The 19,534-nt window shown below is 34.6% G+C and overlaps 1 protein-coding gene across 9 annotated transcripts in view; it reads right to left on the reverse strand.

Annotated features, from left to right (window-relative positions):
• Positions 1-19,534, reverse strand: part of ZBTB20 (zinc finger and BTB domain containing 20) — an 830,675-nt gene that overhangs the window by 552,862 nt on the left and 258,279 nt on the right. The gene's annotated exons all lie outside the window — the stretch shown is intronic.

Consider the following 19,534-nt stretch of genomic DNA (forward strand, 5'->3'; position numbering starts at 1 on the left):
TCATCTGATCCCTAACAAGTAAAAACGCATGAACTAAGATCAGCGTGTAGGTGAAATGCACAAGAAATTAGGGCCATCTTGAGAGGACTGTTGTCTGGTATGAATCACATACTAGTTGGCCATTCTCCCTCCACTCCTATATTTTATGGGGTTATACTTAATACCAAGAACAAGTGATTAATGGAGCATTAATCACAGAAGTCTACTGACTATAAAGAACTGAAAATTCTGAGCCTTGCTTCATCACTGTGTTGTATTGGTGATGGTGGTGGGAATGTGTGAACAAAGTTGTAGCACAGGTAATCTCTAGCTGATCCAAAGAAATAGCAGCCAAACAGAAACAGACAGACAGACACACACACACACACACACACACACACACACACCCCAATATATATTAAAAATTCAGATTTTCTTTCAGTTTCTCAAGAAAATATCAAGAAGAGTAAGAGAGAAAATCTCTGTTCTTAGTCTTGGCCACTTTATTCTCCACATGGACAACCACTGGGCATCAAAAATCTCTAAGTCTTTTCTCCATCCCATCTATCCCTTATGGGTACTTTTCTTTCCTCCCTCTTCATTGTTCCTTCTATTTCTAGCTCCTTGCTTTTACCCAAGTAAAATTTTGTCACTTTTGAGTCCCCCTCCCCTATGATCACTTTTCCAGTTCTATTTTTCATTCCCCTGATTCCACACTACCTAAGTTTTGACATCTAGCTGGCATGAAGAGAGTTCTTAGAAGAAACACAAGAGAATGAGAAGAAGAAATCTCTTCTGTGAAAAAAGAAAGGAGAAGGCTATGATTATTGACATGAAATTAATCTTGTCCCAACCACAGACATGTACACCTCAAAGCTTTGTAAACCACTGGCAAATACCCTCTTATTATCTCCCCTGCCCCATCTCCCCTTTCATTTAATTTTTTGGTTAGTTACCCATCATAGGAGTTAACTTCCAACATACAGGGTAGACAAATCAGGGCAATCTATGATCTCTTTAGGTCCATGGATCGATGTTCACCCCCAAATGCAGAGCTCTGCCAAATACATCTTTCAGTATCTCTGCCTTCTTAGATAGTCTAAGTTATAACTCTACTTTTACTTTTAGAGGCCCCTTTTGCCTTTTTCTGGCCAGAAGAATATTGTTCTTATATGTCTTCCTTTTTATCTTCCCAAATGCCCTAACACCAGCGTAGGCTAAATGTGCTACTGGTATAAAATGTTATCTTTTTCCTTAAAAAACACCAATTATTCTCAAGCTCCGGGATCCAAAGCATCGGCAATAGGGGCCCTCTTCAATAACAATCAGTGAGCGAGTAATCTTAAAAGATATGTGGTTTAGGAAGATGAAGTTCACTATTTAAGGTCACAAATCAAGTGTGGAGTAGAGTTGCAACCCATATCCAGACATTCTTTCTGACATGATCTCTCATTGTCTTTTTTCTTATATTCATTGGTTGCTAAGTCTATTTCTTCTTCATAAAAAAAGCTAATGATCATATTATTGCAACACCATACTCTCTATACCACAACCATATATACTTACTTTAGAAAGCTAAGATTATTCGCGTAAGACTAAACAACACATAGGCCCTTCATAATATGCTCCTAATCTTCCCTTCTTGTCTTCCTGTCTGTCTCTTGGTCCCAGTTCCTCCCGACTTTATGTATGCCTGAGTCTTTTCATGATCTTCTCTCTGCCTAGAGTTTATTTTCACTTCCTGCCAGGAAAAAAAAATAAGTACCCTTTTTAAATAAGCAAACTCAAATATTATTTGCTCCATAAAGCCTTCCCAATATCTATTCCATGAGCCTTTTCCAACATCTCCACTTTCCTACTAACAGATCATATATCCTGTTGCTTTAAAATTCCACTGAGAGATCATATATCCTACTGCTTTCAAATTCTTTCTCCTTGCTAGATTGTGAGATGCTTACTGGCAGAATCCATGCTAGATACTGGGAACACAAGGATTAAAACCACAACCCTTGTACTCAAGAGGTTTCCAGTACACTAGTAAGTAAAAAATATAAACAATTACGGTACAGGTCTGATGTAGAAAACATATTTCTATTTAATTGACTTGAATTACAGTTGTACACATTTTGTGTTGTAACCAAGATTATGTTACATATGATGAATAATTTAAGTAACCAAAAGTTGACTCAGGTTGAGTAGAGAAGTAAAAGCACATACAAAAGAGAACAGGAAGAAATAAAACTGTAAAGATCGAATGGGAGAGAAGATACTGAGTTAACTAAGTATTGACTTAATGCAGAAAGAAGATGTTTGAGGAAAGGAAGTTGAATTAGTTGAAGACATTTTTGGTAACAAGAGTCACAAAGGTTACAGTTGCCAGAAATGAAAAAAAAAAAAAGACTGACTATAGAGTATTTATTAAATACTCATACTCACTGTTTGAAGTAGAAACTAAGAGGAATCAGAGGATCAAAGCGGTTGGTTATGACTTGCTCAGCTAGTAACTGCAATTGCCAAAATTCAAACTGTGGAATATTTCAAAGTCCGCCCTTTCTACATTCAATTTTGGCCTAAATCCAAGGAGGTAGTGTCCACAGAATTAGCCAGAAATTACTTATTTCCTAAAAGATCAAAGTCTCAAAAAACTCTGTATGATCCCAAGGCTGCTCATATGGTAATAGTGGATAAATTTCACTTTATAGTCTAATCAACTAATCGACTTTAGGACAGCGAATATGAATGACATGAAGGTGCCTTGGGAAGCGTCAAGTCCTACCTCTTATTTTGAGACTAATTGAAGACACTGAGGCCCAGCAGTTGAATCATATAGATTGTTAAAAGAAGTTCTAAGAAGAAATGAAATACAAAAGCTTGGTTTCTAAGGCTGAATATCATGAGAAACTATCATGTCGTCCTGTGTCAGTGAGCTCCACGATGCCAGGTATCTTGTCTCTTTTTTGGTCAATAGTATCTCAGTACCTAGGAGAGTTTATGGTACTATAACTAGCACATAGTGAACACTTAAAAAAAACAGGTGCTCAAATAACACGGTTTAGTGAAGGAATTAATGGGTTCATACATGGAAATGTGTGTAAAGTGGGTGCAAGCATGCAATTAAATGGAAAACTGGTCATATTTAGTTAGATGTTACTAAATTTGTTTTTATTTGCCATTTGGATCACATGATTTTCTCCTTTAAACATCCCAGTGACATTATAAATGTTTTATGTAGCAAGGTCTTTGTCTTCAAATGCCTTCACCAGGAATTAAGAGTTTAGTATACTATCAATGAGTAGAATTTACAAAGTACCCTTTGGATGGAATCATTAAGGAATTAAGAGAAGTTTTTAAACATATTGAGAAATAACTCAAAAGATTCTGAAAATAAAGGATAATATGAATATTTCATCCTTATTTTAGTTTTGGGGGGTGGGGAACACAGAAGCAATATTTCATTTCTAAAACCATGTTCCCATGAAGCTGAGCAGAAGGACTGCTTATAACATAATTTTCCAGCCAAATTCCTAAAGGGCCCCCAACAGGCTTTCTCAATTTGTGGGCGCTGTCCTCTAACAATCTATTTCTTTCCAGACTCTCCTTGGAAACCAAAGATTTATGTCATTCTCTTCATATTTTAAAAAGAAATTGTTCCAGGTTAAAGAAATTATGAAAACTGAAAGCCTGTCTTTATCCAAGAACCAACACCGCCTGGACAAATAACTTATGAATACACCCTATTCTGGAGGTATCATCAATGCCTTTGCCTCTGTAGCACTCTTACCATTATTTGGACATTTCCAGAAATCAAGATCACTTCAGGCATTTGTGAAGATGAGCTGTGCTTAGACATAGGCTTAAAAAGAAAAGGTAAATAAATACTCTGTCAGGTTATATAGGGGGAAGCAGACCTTCCCTTTTATAAATAACATATACATTTGCTTAAACTCCAGAGTAAAGGAAAAGTCTCATGGACTGAAAACATTTTTTAAAAAATGAATATTCACTAAGCAATCCTGAAATGCTTTCTGCTCTCTGAATACATTCAAACAAGTAGGTATCACAGCATTTCATTGATAGCTTATCAAACCACAGAATAGAACATGAGGACAGAATACAAAGGGCATTCTTAAGGGAGCACCATCATGACTGTTCTGTAAAAACATATGAACATATTGCTATAAACTCATCTTCACAGGAAGTCACCCAGCTTAATAAGCACAGACCTGCAAGTTAATATTAAAATTCACTTTGATTTCAGCAGCAGCAAAGCTGATCCAACTAGGAGCTATTACATAAAACCCTTATTGTCATATTCGTCATCAGCACTCTCAATAGAGACCACTGCCAGCACCAAGAAGCCAACTCTCAGTTCACCTCAGGAAACAGGCTACACAGACGACCGTCCCAGTAACAATGCAGCAGTGAGATGGCCCTGTTTATTTTATCAGAATGGCACTCCCTTAATTTTTCAATTCTCTTTATTGATGTCCTTTTTCATGTATAGGTCTATTCGATTCTACTTCCTTTACTGTCCTCCCAGGAATTGGTGCTTGCCAACTACAATAAGTTGTTTTGACAACTTGTCTAGCTATACAATGCTCTGTTTCTTTCCCTCTGCAGTCTTTTTGGCTTCAAATGAGTGCCTTCAAAATATAGCAGAGACTATCCAACCAAACTATGCTACAAGGGAGAAGAGCTTTCTATGTGTAAGCAATGTCCTGCCCAAACTACAATCTTTCATGTGCTCCCAGTCCTCTTTCTTTTCCTATTTATTTTTATGGATAAATTCCCCTTGCTATCTTGTCTATTCCTATCTTAATAAGGAATGACTGCCGTGACTACCCCCATCTAGCTATGCCATTCACCGCCAGCACCTCTGCTCTCCTCATGTGCTTCAAGAAGAACTGATTAGCACTTTGCATAATTAACCTGATTAGCACTGTGCATAATCAAACTGATTAGCACTTTGCATAATTAAAAAGAAATAATAATAATAACAATAATAAGCACTAAGTAATATCAAAAGCTGTTAGTCCCACAGCCCTTTGGTTACCTCCAAGATTAGTTCAGTGCAGCGTATTTTGCACCTTCACATTGAAATCTTTTCTTTAACTCAAAAGTCAAGAAAATAAATTAAAATACTTGCAATCCACAGACTCATTATGGTTTTCATATCCATACCAGTTACCAAAATAATCAGTTTCTTACCCATACACATCTCCCTCAGTTTGGGTCTTACATATTTTACCCATGTTAAAATGGAGAAAATTGGCATATAAAACCAAATCAATAAAAAATATTTAGAATAAAATTAGAAAACTAGATATATGATGCTTATAGAAGCATATAGTTATATAGAACTATATACTATAGAATTATAACTATATATAGAACTATATATATAGAACTATAACTCTATAGTATATAGTTCTATATAACTCTCTCTTGTGTTGCTTCTGGGTGACAATGAGGCACGTGGAAAGAACTGGACAACCTATCAGGAAAACCTGGCTATGACATTTAATGGTTAAGTGATTTCACTTTTTGGAACCTCAGTTCTCTCATCTGCAAAATTAAAATAATAACAACAGTTCTGCTACCTCAACAGTTGTAATTAAAATAATAATTTAGGAAGGTGCTTTGTGAACTGTAAGACACTTTATATACATGAGGTATTCCATTCTAGGTCCCTAAATCTCCTATCCCCCAAATTTTATTTCACACCATGGACAATATTATACATTATGAATAATAAATTTTAGGCTCGGTGCAGTGGCTCACACCTGTAACCCCAGCACTTTGGGAGGCCAAGGCAGGAAGATCACTTGAGGTCAGGAGTTCAAGACCAGCCTGGGCAAAATAACAAGTTTCCCATCTCTACAAAAATTTTTAAAAAATTATTGGGGTTTGTTGGCATGCACCTGTAGTTTGTTTTTTAAATTTTTTATTCTTATAAGTTATTGGGGAACAGGTGGTGTTTGGTTACATGAGTAAGTTCTTTAGTAGTGATTTGTGAGATTTTGGTGCACCCATCACTTGAGCAGTATACACCGCACACAATTTGTAGTCTTTTATCCCTCACACCCTTTCCCCCTGAGTCCCCAAAGTCCATTGTGTCATTCTTATGCCTTTGCATCCTCATACTCAGCAGGCTGCGGCAGAAGGATTGCTTGAGCCCAACGGTACAAGGTTGCAGTAAGCTAAGAAGGTGCCACCACACTCCTGTCTGGGCAACAGAGCAACACCCCATCTCTAAAAAAGTAAGATAAAATAAAAATTATATTTATAATGCATTACAATTAAAAAGTTATGAAGTCCTGTTGCATGCTTTGCCTTATGTCTTATTCAGGGCTGAATGTGACTAAAATTTTGACTTGGAGTTAAAACTGGACTCTAGTAATTATTGTTTCCATCACAGCTCTCATTTGTGTTTCTGCGGAGGTTAAAATCAAGCTGTTGCTGGAAATTCACAAGACAGTAGAAGAAAATCTAGTACATTACTATTAATTTGGGACTACAACATAGAGAATTCTGCAACTCTGCTTTTCTCCACCCCACCATAGCCAACCATCTGTTCCTTACCAACTTCGAGGCTTAGTTCAGTTCCACTTTCCTCCAAGAAACCATGTATGATACTCATAGGTTGAAAATTCTTTCTCTCTCATTATTCCATAATATTTTATCTCATGCTTCCATAGTACAGTGTACTATGTATTAAATATGTGTATATTTATATTTATCTGATACCTTTAGTAGATTAGCTGCTCCTAAAGAGAAACTATGCTGCCTATTCATCTTTGCCCCAGAAATAGCCGCCACAATAAATAATGTAGTGTTGAACACTCAACACCTTTGTTACAGTTGACTTAAGGAAACTGGATGGTAAAATATTTTTTTCACCAGGCATTTACCGTATAATTGTTAAATGCAAGCCTGAGAAATTGTTTCAATAACTATATGCTAAAGAATAGAAAGGTGTTTGACATACCCATAACTACTTAACCATTAAAACCAATCATTCACTTATTAAAAATAGATATGAGTGCTAGTAAACACTAGGTATTGTGCTAAACACTGAATACAGCATTGATAAGGTTTAAAATGAACTGTTGGTTCCTCTCAAGGAGCTTATAGTCTAGGTATCTTTTAAGAAGCTCATATTAGAGAGACTGGAGTGGAGTAGTATGGAAAGGAAACTTTAAAATAGCAAGATACACACCACGGAGCCACTAAGCCTCTATGAACCTACGGGAAAGGAACCCAAATAAGCAGTCAGTGTTCTTGGGCAAATCATTCATTTTACAATTCATTTAATTCAAGAAGGAAAATGCTGCTGTGGAGATTATTCAAGTCCAAATGTTCCTGGTGAAGGTGCTTCCAGTAATTCTGGGAAAGAAGCCAATCCCCTAGTTTTATATGTAAATATTTTTAAAACACACACATATATATAAGCACAAAGGAAAGGTCAGGAAGATGTAAGTCTTTTAAAAATCTATTTTAATAATTTTTTCTATAACTGTCCACAAAAGTTTGGGCTTTTTTGTAGCCTTACATTTTCTTTTACACAATACACCTGCTTTTTTTTTCTAAACTAAATATTTCTTCCATCTAATGACTCTCTTTATTAGACAGCATCTAATTTGCATACATTTACATACAATTTAACTGCTAGCTTGTGAGAACAAAGAAATGGCTCTGTATTGTACTGAAGGACAATACTCAGTAAAGGAAGGTATAAAAACCAACCAGCTTGGTGACTGTGTAAGCTCTTTGTTTCAGATATACCAGGCTCCCTCTCTCTCTTTTAACATACCATTTAAAAGGGGCAAAAATTATTTCATCAAACAACGAAAAAAAGAAACAGCCCTACTTTGTTTAACTGTCCATTTCCTCTCCAGCTTGGTTACTACAATTCAGGGGTCCAAGTTCCCTGAATCTACTACAATTTCCTCTATTATATTTGATAGATTTAATCCCTTTATCTATTTTTGTTTCGTGTCTCATTCCTAAAACAACCTGGGATTCCACTGTGATAAAGCTCTGTTCTGAGGCTAATTTGTGCTGCCATTGGCCTTGTCCCCAAGCAGACAGGGTAGAATATGGCATCATGCTCTCCAGTGAACAATGCATACACTTACCCTTAACAGGTTAATAGATTTTATTGAGACTTTGGGTCTTTATCATAGGAACCAGCTCTTCAAAAAGAAATGGTTTTCAGCATCTACTGGAGAGATGATGGAAAAGAAGACTTGAATATAGGGAGGGAAATGGTAAAAGAGATGTTAGGGGTAAAAGAGTACTTGAGTCAAATGTTTCTCCACTCAGCAATGCTACCCCTTTGTAAGTCTCCAAACCTGCATGACTCTTGGAGAATTAAAAAAAAAAAAAAAAAGAACTGAAAACCAGGGACCCTTGACTCTCCTTTGAAAGTAAATTCACATACTCTGTGACACAGGGTGCGTCACTATGACTCTTCTCTCTGTAGCTCTCATCCTTGACACATGGAAAAGGAGATTATGGAAAGCAATCTTGAAGAGGTTTGTTCAGCGTTTTGTAAATATTAACTATTGAAAACACACAAAATAACTAATAAAGCTGCGGTCACAACCAACTGAAAATAAACACTAGGTGCATTCAAGTTTCTGAAATGCCATGTCTAAAATATCACACAAATATGGTATACAAAAATGCTTCAAGATTATAACAAGTTATACAAATGTAAAGCAGGACATAAGGGCAAACTGAGAATTTTAAAGCCAGGTACTAATTAGCACCAAAGGCTCGATAGAATTACCATCCATATCTGGGTGCTGCAAACGGTCATGGGAGATGCATTTCCTTGGACATATAATTAACATTATTAATTTGGCCTATTTTCTGCATCTGATAATGCATATTTACAATTTTAGTGACCCAAAGAAGTGTGAACTTGTCAGTGATAAGTGAAGAAATTCTACCACTCTGTGGGGCTGCAGAATGCCCACATAATTTGGAACCTTTAGCAGCCAAACAGATTGCACAATCTCAACTAGCGATCTTGAAGCATGTCTGATTTTCCACCTGGTGAGAAGAAGCCTGAGTTATTGGGACCGTATGAGTGCTGGAGTGCTGGCATAGACCAACTCTGCCAACTTGTTAACCCATAAACAATTATGAATAATGATCAAAAGAGCACTTAAAAGAAATAATTCGACACTGCACTTTAAAAAAACCCTCAGTAGTGACGAAAATCTAGTCACTAGAACGAGTAGTCAGGAAGTTGTTGATCCTCCGAAAACCATGGCTTAGTTCTAAAAACAGCCTTAAATTGCAGAGAACCTGACCCTGACCTTCAAATCCCTTGCTCCATGAGGAAATGAGACTACCGCCTCCTGAGTGCTGTAGTGTCTGTTCTTTCAGAGACTGTTAGTAAGTTTTACAACACGATTCCTGTTTCTAAGGCTCATTAGATCTTTCTTGTTTATACAGATTTGAGATAGTACTTGTTTTCGTGTGATAGAATTATCTGTTGGTATCCCACATCAGACCTATTTTCTACACTCTAACATATTAAATTCTGCCTTGTTTGTTTCTAAAGCACCTCTTAATACCAACTCAGCCAACATCACCTGTGCTGGAGGTGGTTAAGATCCACCTCCCCAATGCATGTTACCACGGTGACAAAGTAGTGACCTAATTTACACACACCTGCTGGGTTAATTGGGCCAAAATGAAAGATGATATATATGCTCAAAATCCAAAACTGATTTTTTTCCTCAAAATGAAATATTTGATTTTTTAAAAATTAGCAGTTTCTAAAGCTAAGTAACATACTCCAGGTGTGCATTTGCCAGTTAATGTACCCTGAATGTTTCATGACACTTGAGAGGCAAAATATATGGAGTGATGAATAAAAATCTTTCATGTATTTTCTGTGTGCAATGATTAGTATGAGTAAGTGGTCTCGATCACTGAATGTGATTGAAGGGTCAGGCCACTGCCTTAAAGCAAACAAGGACATCTCAACTGTGCCAAGTTAGCACGCAGAGTCTGGGCCGCCTTTGAAAATGCAAGTTTGCTTTGGAGAAAGCTGTTCTCCATAGCCTGAGGCAGCCTGCAACATCTCTTAGACAAAAACATCACTTACCTCTGCTTGACCTCTTCCCACCTCTGTGTATTCATTCTTGCCAGACCACTGAGAGTTTTTCTTTGAACCATATAAAGTTGTATGGAAAGAACTGATGAGGGTATGAACAAATTGATACTTTCAGATACTGCTGGGACAGACACAGCAATGTGTAAATGGTATAGCTAAATGTATCAAAACCTCTAAAATACATATCTCTTTGACTCAATTATTATACTTAAGTATTTACCTGATGACATAATCAGGGATGTTTATAAAAAATATTGTCACAATAATATTCATCATAATTTATGTTTACTAGAGAAAAATTGGAAGCATGTCCAAAAATAAGAGATTGGCTAGGTAAATTATAATACATCCACTGTATGGAACACTATATAATCAATAAAAAAGTCATGTCACAAAAAATATTGACAGAAACAAATATTCATAATATATTGCTAGTTGAAAAATCTGAATCATCACCTTGCATAATCCTATGTTGTTACATGCATACATACATATATACACCAAAATACAAATAACTTTTTCTTTAAGTGGTAATAGTAATATCAATGGCAATTTTCTTGTCTGCTTTCTGTCCTTTTGTGTTTTCCAAATAGTTTTACATTGATAGTGTACTACTTTTAGAAGGGAAATATAAATATTATATTAAAAATAAAAGGAAGAGTAGGAAAAAAGTTAAATGACATTTCCTAATCCCTCTCTCCTAGTTATATTTCACATTTCACCTATACTTACTTCTCTCCTTGTCAACTACAGATATAAATATAATAGATGTTAAACTGGACAATGCTCTTTTATTGCTGAATATTCAACTTTTCTAACTCAATGGATCTTTCACTTATTTACAAATCTTACAAAGATGTCAGTCAGCACAACCGTTAGAGTCTCCAATCTGCTTTTCATGCTTACAAAAACCATGTGAAATAATTGACTTTTAATAACAGTGATTACTTGAAGTGAACTTTTCAAGGTACAAACAAATCTATTTATCACTAAGCTATTGTGTCCCACTTAAATTATAACTTTCACATTTTGATTTCATTTGTACAGATATAGGGTCTTACTGATAAGTAAGTGCTTTGCTAAGTAAGTAAAATTAATATTACCATATGAACTGGATTTGCTGTTAAAAGTATCTCACTGGGGTTTGATTTATTCTATGATGGTTTCACTGATTTAATCATTGCTTAAATTAGCAAAATATAATTATATATTTTTATAAACAAGATGTTTTCTTGGGATTTTCCTATTTTACCAAGAATAGACATCAGGGATTGATAAGTAATAAAAAAATGTCAAATTTTAAATTACATTTCTCGGTCTAATACACTTTCTTTTTACCTTAGTGATGATCGCTGCCTTCCTAAAAAGTTCACAAAGTTTCAGAAAAATCTAAAATTCACAAGAATTCAAAGAATTAAAAAATTGATGCTCTTATTTCAAGTGATAAAATTAAACTTTATTTTCACTCTCAAAAATAAGTTTTGGTTGAATCAAAGATATAAATATTAAGAGGCTAAATCATAAACGTGCTAGAAGAAAATCTGAGTAATTTTTTGGGTGTAAGAATTTTTCTAAGCCATAAAAGAAATGATTGAAAAACGAGCGGTCACTTCAGCAGCACATATACTAAAATTGGAATATTGAAAAGTGAAACTACATAAAACAATTTTCTACACATACAAAACTCAAAAAGCAAATTAATAACCAAGAAATATGTTTAACACATACTACAGAAAATTTATTTTTCATAATATACAGAGGCTATACAAACCAATAAAATATTTTTTAAAAGTCAGTATAAAAATATAGAAAAGTATTACAGCCAATTCACAAAAAAAGTAAAAATAGTGTAAATGGCCAGTGAAATTTTAATGTTGTTTACTCTAACTCATAAGTAAAGAAATGTAAATCAAAACAATGGTGAAATAACATTTTCACTTTTCTGATTAGGAAAAATTTGCTAAAGCCCAGTACTGATGAGGCTGTGAGAAAGCAGGAATTCTCATATGATGTTGTTACATGTATGTGTCAGAAACATGTTTTTGAAGGCAAATTTTTAACAGGCATCAAAATTTTAATTATATAAACATATCTAAGAAAGTATGCTATGTGGATATTAAAATAAAAGCAAGGATATATTTAGAAAGCTGTTTTATAATATTTTTAAACAGCAAAGAAACTGTAAATAACCAAATTTCCATAAATAGGCAGTGGTTAAATACATTTTGTGACATCCATAAAATGGAAATATTAAGTATCTGTTTAAAAAGTGATATTAAGTATCTCTTTAAAAAGATACCAAAATATAAACAATGTTTATATTGTTATATTATGTTTATATTATATATAATATGTTTATATTATATTATAAAAGAGATATTAAGTATCTCTTTAAAAAGATACCAAAATATAAACAATGTATCTAGAATATATAAAATCTCTAAGACATGGCATTAAGAAAAAAGTACAAATGTATTTGAACAGTATGATTCCCTTTCTGTTTTTAAATTAAAGGTATATAGATATATTTCTCTACACAAATACAGTTGAAACTTTTTATCTCTGGTGAATAGTACTATCAGTTGGTAAAGACATACTTTTTGTTTTATATCCTTGTGTACCATTCAAACTTTTTTTTGACCCTGTGACTACATTTTAAAAATACAAATAGCACAAAGATTGTTCAGTGTAATGGTAAATGGTGAAAGGTATATACATGGAAATAAAGAGTACTGGACTGTTAAATTTCTCATTCTAGACTTGTCTAGTCCCACGGTAAGTCATTCAACTTCACTGGGTTTCCATTTCCTCACTGTAAAATAATAACTAAATTAGTTCAAAGAATAATCTGTAAGTTACCTTATAGTTCTAACAGTACATAATTTTGTGTGTTAATAATCCAATACAGAATGGTGGAAAAATATGTTTGAGACTTAAATATCCATTTTGAGCACCTATGCCTACTACAATAAACAAATATCTACTTGGTATTTGTATGTAGACTGTAGCCATGTCTTTATAACAAAAGCAAACAATATATACACTGAATATTCTGGCTCATTGAATAAACTAAATATTATCTTAACGACTATCCCCATGCACAAGTACCTCTGAGTCTCAACGGTTTAGTTCTGTCAAGGTGTTAAAACAAGACTATCAAACAAGACTGATCAGAAATGTATTACTTACATACTTTACTGCCAACTTAAAGCTGCAGCCACCAAGCTGATTTGTTGAATCTACCCTTGATATATGCTCTCATATAAACAAAATGTCAAAATATCAAAATTCATTTATAATTCAGGTATATATTGCCACAAGCACTCTTAATATGTTTTTGATATTGGATAACCTGATAGTGCGTGCTCACAGTTAAAATAGTAATATCTATCTTTTTTTTTAATTTGTGGTACTTGAGGCTTCAGTATATTAATGGCCTTCTTCCACTGTGACTTAATATTCCTATCATTTGGATACATATTTTTAAAGCAAAAATCTCTCAATCATTATTGAGATGACAAATTATATGGTCATATCAGTTAGATATAGGAAAGTGTGCACTGTGGTATTTCTAAGAAAGCAAGTAGTCCATTTCTCCATTTCTGGGTTCGATTGCGATAAGGTTAGAACCATGGGAATTTCCTTGGTAGGATTCAAGGCAAGAATAGTTTCGTTTGTAAATTAGGACATGGTTAAAGCCTACTAAAAAGTATATTGATAAATTTTTAGTATCTGTAGTGAAAAATAGTTAGACTCTCACATCGAAAAACCTAACAATTTCTGAAACTGTTATATGACTGTATTTTTCAAATGTTCAGAGTAATTCCTTGTGCATTTTTTCTCATAATATCAGCCTGGGTCATGGTAATACTATTATCTGGTATAACATCAAGCAATGGGAAAATAATGTGGTGAATAAAGAGTTGATTAGACACATTAAACTCAGGAAAATTCAATCAAAGATAATCCGTTTCAATGATTTACTACCATACATCTTTGCTTAGTTATGAATAAAAAAATTCTGAATGAAGCTTTTGGTGAAATTTCGGTTTCAAGATGAAAGTAGAAATGAGAAAAATAGATTTCCCGTGCTCACCTCAAGTGGAGAGATAACTATATATTCTAAAAAAGTTCTATGTTAAATCTCGGGCTCCTATGAAACTAATCAAAAGAAATCAGTTTAACCCTTCATTTTCAGTTTCAGTCTTGATATACGGAAAAGGAGGAAAAGGGCTGATATTACTACTTGAAGAAGTGATTTACCAAAGGGAGAAATGATGACTCAAAAGTCCCTGTAGCTTCTCTAACAAACCCTGGTACCAGAGCAGACAATGAAATTGCTAGGGAGAGCTAAGAGTAGCAGTGAATTCAATTCCTCCCTTTGTGGCCAAACTTAGTACAGATTTCAGAAATAACAAAATTTTAGGCGATATGGTTAAAATTTATGGGATATGGCAAAGTTTAAGGAGATATGGTTAAGCATTTTTAATCCATTCCCAAATGCTTACTATGGCTATATTTAATACCAGGATAAAGAGGAGCATCAACTGGTTGCCCCTGAAGAAGCAGACCTCCCAACTGTACATTGTTAACAGTTGACAGAACACTCTTCCCTTGTCACAGTTACTCTAACACACACACACACACACACACACACACACACCTTGGATGCACAACCCTGCATAACCTGTAATGATTTAGAGATTGCATTTCTTGGAAGTGAGATCTTCCCTTGAATGGCTCCTTCACGTTATTCAAGTCTTAGAATTCAAACTTTATTTCCTCAAAAAGGCCACCTACACCCTGCCCCCGGATTACCAGCCATTCTTTATCCTTTTTGTTGTAGTTGTGCTTCATGAATAGCACTTACCACTTCTTGAACGGATCTTATTTATGCATTTGTTAATTTGTTTAGTGTCTCTCTCTGGGTCTTCTAGTTCAGAGCTCTGTCTCTAGTGCCTGGGATCAACTGAATTGTAATCGTTTATTCATGATAGAAGAGTAATCCACACCAGAAAGAAATCTGCTATCTAACAAAAGAATAGTTTCTTCTCTTTGTTATTTTCAGCAACAGGTACAAGACAAACTAAAATAGGTTAATTCAATTAATGTGTTTTGGGTGCAAATCACAGTCTGGTATTATCAAAGGCATATTTTTACATTTAACTATATTAACATTTCAGGGATTACTTAATTTTCATTTTCATTTATATTTCATCCTTTCTTTTCTGGCAGGGAAGCCTAAGCTCATTTGTAAAATTTTTCTGTCCTATGAGCATACAATTATATTTTATCCAGAACAGAACTGCACCAAAAGGGCTGAAAGCTAGAGAAACTGTTCAGTAGATGAGACCTATAATACTGGTTCTGATTAATTCATATAATCACTCTACTAATTATCTATGTTTAAAATTCAAAGTGTTGGCTTATTGAGCATTCTTAAAGAAAACGTACTTATAACATCCCAAAACCATGAGGTGGAAAGGGTCAACAAATGCTTCCAACTATATCCCAATTCTTTTAGGAATGGTTTACTTCACCTTCTGCTACCTCTACCCACTCACCCTAAAACTGGTCTGCTCCTTACTTACAAGGGGAAAAACACAAAGATTTCCTGCAGTTTGAGAATCAACTTGGGAGAAGTAGAAAAAACAGTTGTCTGAGTTGAGCAGAGCTGAGTTTAGTCCTGTGTAGCCACTCACTGGTTATTTAAAGTTAAAAATTAACCTTCTGAGCCTTGGGCTTGCTGTTTTAATCTAGACCTGGATATTCATGATTCCAGTGTTCATTTAATGGATGTGTATTTGCATGTGTGGCCATATCCATAGTTCTCTAATAAAGACCTGGCCGATGCTAAGTACAGAAATTAGATGGATTACCTCGTGGTCTCAACATGCAATCATCTAGCACAATATTTTTGTCCATCTATGACACAAAATTTCAATTGTATACTTGGCTTATAGAATCTGGAGATCATTATGAAAAACATTTTCTACAACTCATGATTTATTTAGGTCACAAGTAACGTTATGTGAAAGTGCCATGGACTATAAAAGTGTATTTGGCATCTCAACACACATGGATTCACAGAAAAGATGGATGATACCAATGTCAATTTTTCGTTCTGCAGTCCATCTGCAGAGTTAGTGACTGTTGGTTACCTATTCTATACCTCAACTTTGTCATCTATAATGATAAGTTTCAGTAGTTAAAAAAAGTATGACAGAAAATGATTCATAATTCAATGAAATTCATAAAAAATACTAAGGTGCTAACGCAACAAGTATTCTAAAAACAGAGGATGGGATAAACTTTGTCAACTACCGAGGGGAAAAATAATTAACATGTTAGCATATGTCTTAGTCTCTTTTCTGTCGCTTATAACAGAATACTTGAAACTCAGCAATTTATAAGAAAGGAAATTTATTTCTTACAGTTGGAGGCTGGGAAGTCCAGGGTTGAGGGGGCAAAACTGGTGAAAGCCTTCTTGCTGTGACAACTCTCTAGAGAGTCCTGAGATAATGTAGGACATCACATGGCAAGGGGGCAGACTGTGCTACCGCAGGTCTCTCTTTATCCTCCTATAAAGCTACCAGTCCCACCCCCACGATAACCCATTAATTCATTAACTCAAGAAAAGACTCATCCATTCATGGGCCCTCATGACCCACCTCTTAAAGGCCCCAGCTCTCAATACTGCCACACTGGGGCTTAACTTCCAACATGAGTTTTGGAGGGGACAAATATGCAAACCATAGCAGTGTGTAAATAAGCCTTCCAAAGATATTTACTACAGAAAAATAAAATTACTCTCTATAGTAGGTTGAATTTTGACTAGAGTCCCCAAAATGTCCTGTTCACCTGGAATCTCAGAATGTAACATTCTTGGGAGACAAGGTCCTTGCAGCTGCAACTAATAAGAATCATCAGATAAAATTACCCTGGATTTAAGGTGGGTCCTAAATCCAATAACTGATATGCTTTTAATAGGAGGAGAGGACACAGAGAGATACATACAGAGGGGAAGGTCCTGTGAAGATGAAGGCAGAGTTTGACGTGATAGTGCCAAAAGCCAAAGAATACCTGGGACCATCAGCAGTTGGAAGAGCCAGGGAAAGATTTTCACTGCAAGCCTTCAGAGGGAATGTGGCCCTGCTACGTTTTGATTTCTGATTTCTAGCCTCGAGAACTATGAGAGAATAAATTTCTGTTGTTTTTAAGTCACCCAGTTTATCATAATTTACTACGGCAGCCATAGTAACTAGTACACTTTCCCTGTACTCTCTAGGACTAAAACAGAGGAAGAGGTACAGCAGTTTTGTAAGTGTAAATAGTGATCTCAAAGCCCCCAATTGATAGAAGCACATAAGGACAAATAAAAATCAATGAGAAAACTTAGAGGTTGCAGTGAGGGTTTCTGGTAGTAGTAAACCTCAAACAAAATGTACTGTCCTCTATTTGGAGTTGTTCCCTCTTAAATCCAACGCAGATGTCCTCCAAAAGTGATACGTCTTCTAATCCAATCCTTTCAAGCAAGCCAGAAACTGATCTTACAGTGGAATTGGTCATTAAAAAAAAGAAAAGAAAAGAAAATTAATAGGCTGGGTGCAGTGGCTCCTGCCTGTAAATCCAGCACTTTAGGAGGCTGAGGCAGGAGGACTGCTGGAGCCCAGGAGTTTGAGACCAGCATGGGCAACATAGTGAGACCCCCATTTCTACATAAAAATTTAAAAATCTGCTGAGCATCGTGGTACACACCTGTAGTCCCAGCTACTGGGGAAGCTGAGATGGAAGGATTGCTTGAGCCTGGGAGGTTGAGACTGCAGTGAGCCACGATCATGCCACTGCACTCCAGCCTGGGTGATAAAGTGAGGCCTTTATATTTTTACGAATTCAAGCGGTATATTGATGTAAATAATTAATATTTGACAATGATATGTGGTCAATAGCAAAAGTATTCTGGACATTACTTAATTGGACATAAATCAGTTCGCAAATAAAAAATTATTTACGTTCCTGAAGAACTTGATTCAGATACTATATATTCTAACTTTTCATCAATAGAAATTTAAATATAATATCAATAACAAATTTACACAGAAGAAAATCAATTTTCTTTTGGTCTAGAGTGTATTACTATCATGACACTTGGCAAAGACCCTAATAAGTATACAGAGCATGGCTTGAGGCATCAGACCAGCATGATTAAAGATCATGTTTGAATTGTCTCCTGATACACAGAATTAACCATTTCTTAAGTAATACTAAACTCAGCTATCCTATTTGCTACACAAATATAAGCCATTATAAAAGCAACATTTTTGTTAATTTTCAATATCTCTATTTATTTTCTGTGCATATCGTTACGTAGTTACACTTAAATCTTAAATTTCAGATAGTCCTACCTTATTTAATTTTTTATCGTTAAAAAGTCATAAACTGTGGTATAATCCTCTTTTGATATGCTTAACAAAATATAAGAATGAAATATAGTGTAAAAAGTTCAAATACTTTTAAAAATTTATTTTTAAATAGTTTAAGAAATATATTTTGAAAATATATTTCACACAAATATGAATGTGTGAAATATCTATTCACACATTTTTACCCTAAATGTAGAGGAATCCTTTTGTTTAGAAAAATATAAATTGTATTAATAATTTCCCTTAAAGACTCTCAAAACCATAAGGATGATACATGCAGATATTAACTATTAGATAGTACATGCTTAAAAGATGAAAGAATGAAAACATTAACTTCCTAGGAAACTGCAATATCAAATTTTTTTCTTTTGGTTTTTTAACTTAAGAGGTGTGCATTCATTACTTAATTAATTAGTCACCAAATATTCTAAAGGTGGGAACAAAAGGTCTTACAACTCAGAGATGAATCTATTTATATTTGACTTTTTTTCTCAGACACTGGTCTCCTAACACTTTATAAGTTCAATGAGATGTGAATATAGATAATTAGGGTATTCCTATATAATCAGGTAGAAAGTGAATGCATTTGTGTCAGTAGCTACAATAATTTGAATTAAATGAATGAATGAATATAAAATAAATCATAAAAAGGCACTGTTTGGGATTGGTATAAAACATTGACTTTTAATACATAAATTATTTATATTAAGCAGTTATATTACAAATGACAGAGAATTGTTATTGAGGTACAAATAGCTCAACAGTAAATATTAGCCATGACTAGGTTATAGGGTGTTTCTGGAATTCTTGCTTCTTTTTAGATTAGTATAATGCTCTACTCAAGGTGTAAAGTAAATCTGCAATAGCTAGAGCAAATAATAAGTGGTAGAAAAAAAAGGACCTATACAGAAGACCATATTTTATTACATGGTTTCAGAATAGCATTATGATTATGATGACTAATGAGAGGAGGAAGAAGAAGAGATGTTTTAAATTT

This window comes from Chlorocebus sabaeus, chromosome 22 (assembly GCF_047675955.1).
Source record: "Chlorocebus sabaeus isolate Y175 chromosome 22, mChlSab1.0.hap1, whole genome shotgun sequence".
NCBI lineage: Eukaryota > Metazoa > Chordata > Mammalia > Primates > Cercopithecidae > Chlorocebus > Chlorocebus sabaeus.